The sequence below is a fragment of the Phalacrocorax aristotelis genome, chromosome 8 (assembly GCF_949628215.1).
Source record: "Phalacrocorax aristotelis chromosome 8, bGulAri2.1, whole genome shotgun sequence".
NCBI lineage: Eukaryota > Metazoa > Chordata > Aves > Suliformes > Phalacrocoracidae > Phalacrocorax > Phalacrocorax aristotelis.
This window is the reverse complement of record NC_134283.1, coordinates 32,097,315-32,105,730: the sequence shown is the minus strand read 5'-3', so window position 1 is coordinate 32,105,730 and position 8,416 is coordinate 32,097,315. Positions and strand designations below refer to the sequence as shown.

At 49.3% G+C, this 8,416-nt stretch overlaps 1 protein-coding gene across 8 annotated transcripts in view; it reads left to right on the top strand.

Moving 5' to 3' along the window:
• The first annotated feature begins 541 nt into the window (after positions 1-541).
• SIL1 (SIL1 nucleotide exchange factor) overlaps positions 542-8,416 on the top strand; it is a 99,467-nt gene continuing 91,592 nt past the window's right edge. Inside the window, exons 1-2 of one of the 8 annotated variants that reach the window (XM_075102231.1) lie at positions 552-594; positions 4,887-5,049. The gene's annotated coding sequence lies outside the window, so the exon portion shown is untranslated. Of the gene's footprint in view, positions 595-885; positions 1,118-1,926; positions 2,008-2,592; positions 2,668-3,089; positions 3,224-4,886; positions 5,050-8,416 lie in introns of those variants that run through there. The other 7 variants (XM_075102240.1, XM_075102235.1, XM_075102232.1 and 4 more) reach the window with 7 other exon arrangements.

Here is an 8,416-nt window from a genome sequence, read left to right as displayed (position 1 = left end):
TGCGAATGTCACCTCCTTCCTCCCCACCGCCCGTCGGGTGCGGGGCACAGGGGAGCTGGGGGCGCCCCGGCACTGGCGGGTCGAGGCTGGGCGGGGAAGGCCCACGGGACCGGGCACCCTTCCCCGGCCGCATCGCCGGTGTCTGGGGGCCCGCGGCTGGGCCGGTGCCCCTCCCGTCGGTGCCCCAGCTCCGAGCCGCCCGCTGCCGGCACCCCGCGGCTGTCTGAGGGGGACGGAGGGGAGGGCGATCCCGCGGCACGATAGTGCTCGGAGTCCGCGCACAGACGGCTGCGGCGTACGGCCACCCCGAAGGAAAGCAGGTGTAATTTAGAAAAGCCATTTATTTTACCCTTTTTCCCCTTTAACCGATAGCGAAAGTGCCCCTCCCTCAGGATGACCCCGTTTCCTCAGGGCCTGGCGATGCCTTGCCCGGGACAGGCCGCCTGCCCACCCCCAGGGCGTCCCTGGGCCGCCCGGCCGGGACCCGAGGCAGCCCGGCGCGGCCCGCGATACCGGCGCCGCCACACGGGGCGCGGGGCGGGGGCAACGGCGGGGCGGGGCGTGGCTCGGGCGGCGCGTGCGCAGTGCGGAGCGGTGAGTGGGGGGCGGCTGTCGGGCGGCCCCGTGGCGGCGCTGAGTGCCGGGGGTGGGGGGGCTGGGGCGGGCCGAGTTGCACCGGGGCCCTGCGGGGCTGAGCCGTCGCCGGCCTCGCGCCGGAGAGCGTCCCGGCGGTGCCCCTCGTTGGAGAGGAGGCGGCGGTGAGGCCTTGTCGGGGCGGAGGACTGCCCGCCGCCCTGCTGCCCCACTGAGGGGCCCGGGCTCCGGGGGCGCAGGGCCTGGAGGGCTGCGGCTGGCGGGGGGCAGCGGCGGCTGCCCTCACCCCGGGGGTGGCGGCCGGCCCCGCGCAGGGCTGGGAAGTAAAGGCAGGTGCCTGGGCGTCCTGTTTTGGAGGTGACGGAGAGGCGGGGCCCCGCGGCCGGCACCTGCCCGCCGAGCGCCGGGAGGCTGCGAGGGCAGGCAGGGATCCCTCGGGCTGAAGGGTCCGACATCCAAATTCAGCAACACGGGAGCGGTTTGGGCTCGGCCTTGGGCGCGAGGACGGGCTGGATGCCCTCAGGTCCGCTTTGCACCTGGGCAGCTGGGGACTAAAGGTGTCCTGGTACCTTCGGTGTACCTCTGGGCCATTAAAATGGATTTTCCTTTCGGGTGTGTGCTTGGTAGCACGGGGCCTGAATTTTAAAACTGTTTAATTATTTTGGTACAAGCGTGCATATGGCTCTCTTGCCGCAGACCTAGCAAAATTACATGTTGCACAAAGCCAGGGAGTGAAAACTGAGCAAATGAGATTTTGTATATAAACACTGTTTGGAATATTGCCTTAAAATGTTTAACTTAAGTGGTTGACTAACACTCGCATTAGAAGTAATCTTTGACAAATAATCAACACTACCCGCCTCTCAAGATGGCCTAGGTTTACACTAGTAAGTTCTGTAGACACAGTTTCTTAGGGGCAAGTTATTTATTTTACAGTGTTTTGCTGATAGAACTGACCTAGTACAAATACGGCTTAGAGGCAGAAAGTATGACTTCACTGATACTGTTTAATTTGCTTGCCAAAGTAGTATAATCTGCACAGACATTTCTGTTGGTAGAGCTGTCTGTGCGAGGAGGCTGCACCGGCGTACAGCCATGGTAGGAAGCCTTTTAAGTGCAGATAAGTGTCTAAGGTGTTAGGAGCCGATGATACACCCTGTCATTTATTGAAGGTGCTACCACAGTGTTTCTGCTTTGTGTGATCCTTTTGAACTAATTTGTGCTCTGGAAGTAGCATTATTAAGGGATGGAGCTCTTTCTTTTCCCCCCTGTCTTTTCTTTCCCCCAACCCTGCCTTAAAATGACCGGCCTGGACCATGTTGGTATTTTTCAGCAGCCTCCAAGGCATTTCTGTGGCGGAAGCATCCAAAATATTGTCCCAGAAACTTTAATGTAGAAGTGCAGCTGACAGAGGTGAGAGTAGTGTCTGCAAGTTCCTGGGTTCTGTCATCTGTGTGGCTACATATTTACTAGATTTGAAGGGATACAAATATGGTCCTTTTAAAGAATTAAGCTGGAAACTGGTAGTTCCTAATGGGATATCAGAACAGCCCTTGGCCACAACACTGTCCCCATGCCCTAAAGCAGCACAAGATCGGTGCTGGTGCTACCACCGCCACCTTCTCTTTTTTACATTTGAGAATTTCTTTAGCTCGAACAATAAAACGCCTGAAAGACTTTCCAGCCACCCCAAACCCTCTCTCTGCTCTTACCTGCAAGGAAATGGAAGACTAAAATACAGATGTCGTCAAGCTGGGCAGGTGTGGTTGAAAGTATGTCAACTATACCCTGAGAATCTGCAAGGCAGTGGGTTATTGGGATAAATTTAGGGATACTAGCCAGCCTTTCTATGTGCTAATCCCCTCTGCAGCTAACTCTCTCTGGCTTTTGTAACCCTGCTCAGTTTTCCCCTCTGGGAAATAACATTTACCCTGCACTCGTGAAGTAGACGAATCATCTCTAATATACATCTAGTTATTATTTTTTATTAACATGCAGATATTCTTAGCACCTGAAGTGAAAAATGACACAACACTGGGGATGTTCTGGGAAACAGACCTGTGAAAGGAGTTGGTGCGTGTTAATCAAGGCTTTGTCAAATCTCTTCTGGCATTGGTTCACAAGGCAGTTTGCCTCTAAAGTTCTGACTCAAAGAAAATAAAAAATCCTCTTGAGTCACTGGGAAATCTTAAATGTTCCTGGAAGTTAAGCCCTGCTTTTGCATAAGGTTGTAGATCTTGCCTGCTTGCTGGATTTCTCATGGAGCCTTTGGTCGGGGTTTGGTGCAGCTGTGTGTGTATTGCATCAGCTGTGCAGGCACAGCTGCTCTTGCCTGCTTTGAAACACCTTGTTTCAATGTTTTCAATTGCTTTTGGCCATCTTTATCTCACATTATTCTGTCTGGGGAAGGGAGGGCTTGCCTGCTCGGATGGGTGGTAACCCTTACAGGACACAACCTGTTGCACAGGTCAGTGGGGCTCTTTGTAGGTAAGAGCAGAGGAGGGAAGCCTTGCCTTTCCCCACAGGCGGCCCAGGTCAGCATCCCTCACCCTGCAGCATGTGGGAAGGCAGTCTTCATCACCAAAGTAGCTTGGTGGCAAATTAAGCTGAAGAGTCTCTTTTATGAAAGGTAATGAAGACATGAATTGAAGTGGTTGCGGCTGTGCTTGTTCTGCATTGCTGTGTGGGTGCCCTTTCGGCAGGATGAGGAGCTCTATTTTGTTTTAGGGAAGAGAAGGCTGTTAATTTAGCTCTAAGATGTCACTGCTGTAGTGGTGTAGGAGTGGCCAGATGGAGGATGCTAAAATGAAATGCAGGGATGGAAAAGTCTCCTTGTCCATGGCTCTGTCCTGAGGCCAGGTGAGATACACTCAGCTCCAGGGTAGAGAGTGGTGGATGTTAGTGCGGATCTGGACTGGGGTCAAGATCCATCTGGGATTTCATCAAATCCCAGAGTCTCAGAGAGCCTGATACCTCATCTAACTCACCTGCAGCAAATTAAGTGGGCTGCTGTGTCCCTTGCCTTCATAGGAAAGGAAGCCCAATGGATGGTTGTCCTTGTAAACAGCTGCTGTTAAATGCTGAGAGCTGATAATGACCCTGGAGGGGAGCAGGGATGGAGAAGCCCTTCAACAGCTGCTACAGGGCTGTGTGTTTTACACTGCTGACTGCTCCGCTTGTTGCCTGGACCCTCTCGTTTGTCTATGACTTTATTAGGGGTGGTACCCAGCACTGAGCATGGCCTTCCAACGCAGAATTAGGAATTTTATGTTCTTAAATTGCAGAATAATGTTTAGCTCTTCACAGCTGGAGCTGTGGTGTCACAACACTATTTTTAGTCCAGTTCCTGATTTTCTTCAACGTTACCTCTGTCCAGAGAGCTTTTGTGTGTGCTGTATTTATGTGCTTGATCTTTGGTTTTGCTGTTTCCAAGTTCAGTTCTTTGCATTGTTTTCCTTGCTTTTCTTTTTATTGATGTGTGGGTGTTTTTGGAACTTTTCTTCAGTTTATCAATTTTGATCATGACCTCCAGAGTGCTTCCAGTTCTTAACTGCTTGAACATCCTTTCAGGTTTAATAAAAGTACTTTTTCATTATTCAGGCCATTAATGAAAAGGATGAATAGAAGCAGACCTGGACTGAGCTCCAAGGGCCCATATGTGAGGTTTTCTCCCTTTGTGATAGGGAATCACTGACATCTACCCTTCAAGTGTGTGTGTAGGAGGGAGTTGCTTTGATTTTTTTATTTTCCTTAGTAGTGAGCACTGTGCCTTGTTAAGGTGAGCTCGCCTAGTCTGAGTTCCTCTGGTTTGCCTGAGAGTGTTGGATGGATAGAGTGAAAAGCCTGCTTTAACACTGTTGTGCTGGATGGAGGTATGATGCCAGATCTCTGTACAGCAGGAGTTGTGCCCTGTTTCTGGAGGCTCAGGTGATTTTCAATAGCTTTCATGAACCTCATTAACTGGGGCTTCTTGCTGGTGCTTACTAGGACTAGCATCGCTCTGAGGCAATCCTCTGGTCACTCAGCCGTGCTTTCCACTGAGAGCTCCCCAGGTTCTTCTGCTTTGGTAGCCGAGGGTTATGCATGGGAAGAATTTGTGTCTGTAGTATCCTGCTCCCCTTTCTTTCTGCTTAGGTCTGTTCTCAGTGAGAGTTAGGCTTGTCTGTATGTGACTAAGGTAGTAAAAACATATTTTTCTCCTCAAGCAATTCAAAGTTCTTTGTGTGGTTGCTCTGGAAAAAAAATTACTTGCTCTAGGAAAATTAATTGCACTCATTTCTATCCCTGAATAGTGTGTCGCTGTGGGAGCGGTTGCAGGATACCTTGTTCTGCCAGGGCTCTGCCAGTCACCTTCTCAGCGCAAACTAAGCTTAAGGAAGAGGAATTACTTTAACTCAAATACTGGAGAAAACATCACTGTCCAAACAGGACCAGCTCTAACTGCCCCTGAGTTCTGTAAGTAATGAGCTGCTGGGATCAGCTTTTTGCTTTTTAAGACATTAGTCCTTTTCTGAAGTGTGCTTCCACCCACTATACCATCTTTCTGTGCACATTGGTGTAACTGTGGGGTGAAATTTGGATGCCACTGGATTCAAGGTCAACACAGGGTTCTGTGGTTTTCATCTCTTCCACCTCTCAAGCCTGGTAACTTGAGGTACCTGGCCACAGCTGTTTGCTCAGGCTGTGCTTCAAGGACATCATCATTGGGATGGAGATGTATGTTCTCCTTTATTGGTTGATGGCTGATGGTGGGTGCCCTGACCAAATTTCAGTTCCAGGGGAGAAAATTCAGCCTCCCTAAAGTGTTCCTGTGGTTTCTATTGGATTCTTCCTTACTTCTCTCCCTCTGGGGGCTGTGTGCTGTAGTTAAATACTGGTAGAAAGGTTTTATTCCACACTGGATTACAGCTGAATCTCGGTGGTGGATAAATTGCATCCTGAGTCCAGTTTACAAAGCCCTTTGGGCTTTGTGGGATACAAGAAGCTGTATTTTATTCTAGATGTGTGTTTGCTGATAATACTATAGGGTTTTCAGTGAGCAGGTTGTAAGAGTCCTGATTATACTGATTCTCTGCGCAGTCAGGCTCTTTGCCCAAATAATTCAAAAGCCTGCTGCAAAGAGAGGAAAAGGAAGATGGAAGGATGATTTAGAAACCTCTGGGTCACTTGAATAGGTGGGAAGAAGATGCACATGTTGATCTGAAGGAGGTACCGAGCCAGGTATATGCCTTTAAGCATCTAAAGAAAAGTTAGGATTATTTTTAATGGCTGCCTACTTTAAGCCCAAGTAGTTTCTTTAATGGGAGATTTTAAAGGTTTGACTGTTAATTTTAGAATTTTTATTTCAAGCATGCTTCCATAAAATTAACTTTTTCAATGCAGAACACTCTAATGTCTTCCGTGATGGTGCTCATTTGCAAGAAATCTATGTGCAATTATTTCTTATGTACTAGTTAAATCTATCAGCCAACAGATGTCAAGTGTAGCAAAAATGCTATAATAATATTATGGTCTAATAATAGTTATAATGATTCTAATTACCTGGCGCGGCTTTTGAAAGAAGCAGGCTCAGAAATTAGTGCAAATGGGATGTTTAACCTTGAACTGCAGAAGTAGGGCACTTTCAGAGGTGTTTGAGCTGTGCCCCTTCTTCCCTATCAGACATCCCATTCTCTTTATTTCCTCCAGGGAGTAACAGTCCATTCTGTTTTAAATGTTCAGAACTCATTCTCAGAATGTTCAGAGGTAGAGAAAAGTGCTGGTGAGCTGTAGATTAGCATGTTTCTTAAAATACCTATAGATGTGAAGCCTGGTCATTTTTAAGCTCGTCCTGCAGTCTAGCTGCCCCGGTTTTAGCATGCTCCCGCTGTCTGATGATTACAGCGCACAGATTGCTCTCACCTCAGGAAGGCTTCAGGGGGCTCAGCAATCTTCATCTTTTATGCAAGCCGGTTTTGCTGTTTTTAAGTGTCAGGGAGGCTTTGCCACAGCCTGGAAAGCACAAAGCCAGCCCAGATCTGCCTGAGTGTTGCCGGGCAGCTTTCATGCTGTCCACTGATGGGAGAGTGGGTGTGGGGGCGTGCAAGAGAGTGGCTGTGAGTTGTTGATCCTGATGGAGGCTTTGGTGTGAGAGGTGAGGAGGGTGTGTCAGCAGGTAGGAGCTAGCTGCCTTGCTAGGGCACAAGTGTTGTGCTTTGTCTTCCACAGTTTGGATCCACACAGCCTTGTCAGAGGCTTGTCAGCCATCCCCAGTGCAAGAGGGTTGCTCTGTGTGCCAACTCTTTTATGTCACTCCCGATGCCTCTCTACCACCCTATTTTTCCTTTAGGAAGGGTTCTAGGTTGCATTTTCTATATTCCAGTGGTTTATGCCCAGCCTTGCTATGTGCTGTGTAGTTTCTTGGGGTCCCGGTGCTCATTATTATTGTAGGACTGATAAGGCAATGCATAATGGATCACCCCTTGCTTCAGCTGTTTGTTAATTTTGCCATGTGAAGTTGGTGAGGAGTCTGTGGTCCACAGAGGGGGATCCTGTCCACAGAGGGGGATCCTGTCCACAGAGAAAGCTCTGCATAGGCTGGAAGTTGACAGCTTTCAATGATTATATGCCAGGCTGAACAGTTTTCCTCTAATAGATTCACATGCTGATGAGAACTCAGCAGGACCTGTGGGAATTTGGCTGTCGGTTGCTGATCCCTGGCATGGGCAGCAGCTGTGAATCTTTTACTGTCTTCCTGTAAAATGGATCCAGAGGTACCCTTGCAAGGTTTTCTTCTTCATTTCCAGCCTGTTCATAGGCTGGTATGCTACACTTCTTGCAAAAGCCCTGCCTGGCAGTGCCACTCGCACTCAGCGTGCGCAGCCCACCGTTCTCCAGGGCTCATGCTGGTGAGACCTCTGCCATCTTCAGCCTTTTCTTTGGGGAGGTTTGCCTTCTTGCTAGAGTCAGTACCTCCATTGGTGCATCACTGTGGAGATGGGGCCGTAGGAGCTGCAGGGCACAGCCTTTTCCAGGCTCACGTGAAGAAGGATGTGGTAATGGGCTACCCTTGTTTGAGGGAAAATGATGTCTGAGTAAATAATTTGTCAAAGAACACTTGGCATCACCCCACATGCTATTAAGAGAAGTACAAATCTTGGATCCTTTCAAGCCCGAGCTGTAAGGCTCATGTAATATTCACTTGCTTTTTAACGTGCTGCTTTGCTTTGCTCAGCATCAGGCATTGCTGCTGTGACCAATGCTGACTCAGTAACATGCTTGTGCTTTTACTTACTCAGAGAAACCAAAGTTCCCTTTGTTTTCTGCTCCCAGTAAATATTAGCAGTGCATTTCTCATCCTGCCTCAAGAGCACCTTTCTGCATTCCTTTTCTGAGCCTGTTGAGAGTCTGGACTTTCACTGCTCTCAGTCAGTTGCAATGGTTCACTTCCCTATGACCAGTATGACTCTGGCTGGGTTTCCAAAGGACTCAAAGGGCATATAACAGCATTGAGCTCTCCTGCACGCAGAGGAGCGCAGGCACCTCCCTGGCTTGGCAAACTGTGCCAGTGCACCCCAGACCCTGAATGAGCTTGTGCTGAAAGCTCCTTGGGGGTTTGGGGATGCTGCCCTTTGTGTTTGCCTGGCACTGGTGCACTCTTTCTTCATCTAGTTTCTGGTACACAGAGAACCATCACAACAGGTCTAGAAGAGCCCTCTGACACCTCTCTGCCTCACTGCCTCCACGTCTCGTTTCAGTCTTCATCTGTAAACTTATCTTTGCCCTTGCTAAACACTGTGTCTCTTAATTTCTTTCTGCAAGAGTATTATTTAATTTGTAAATG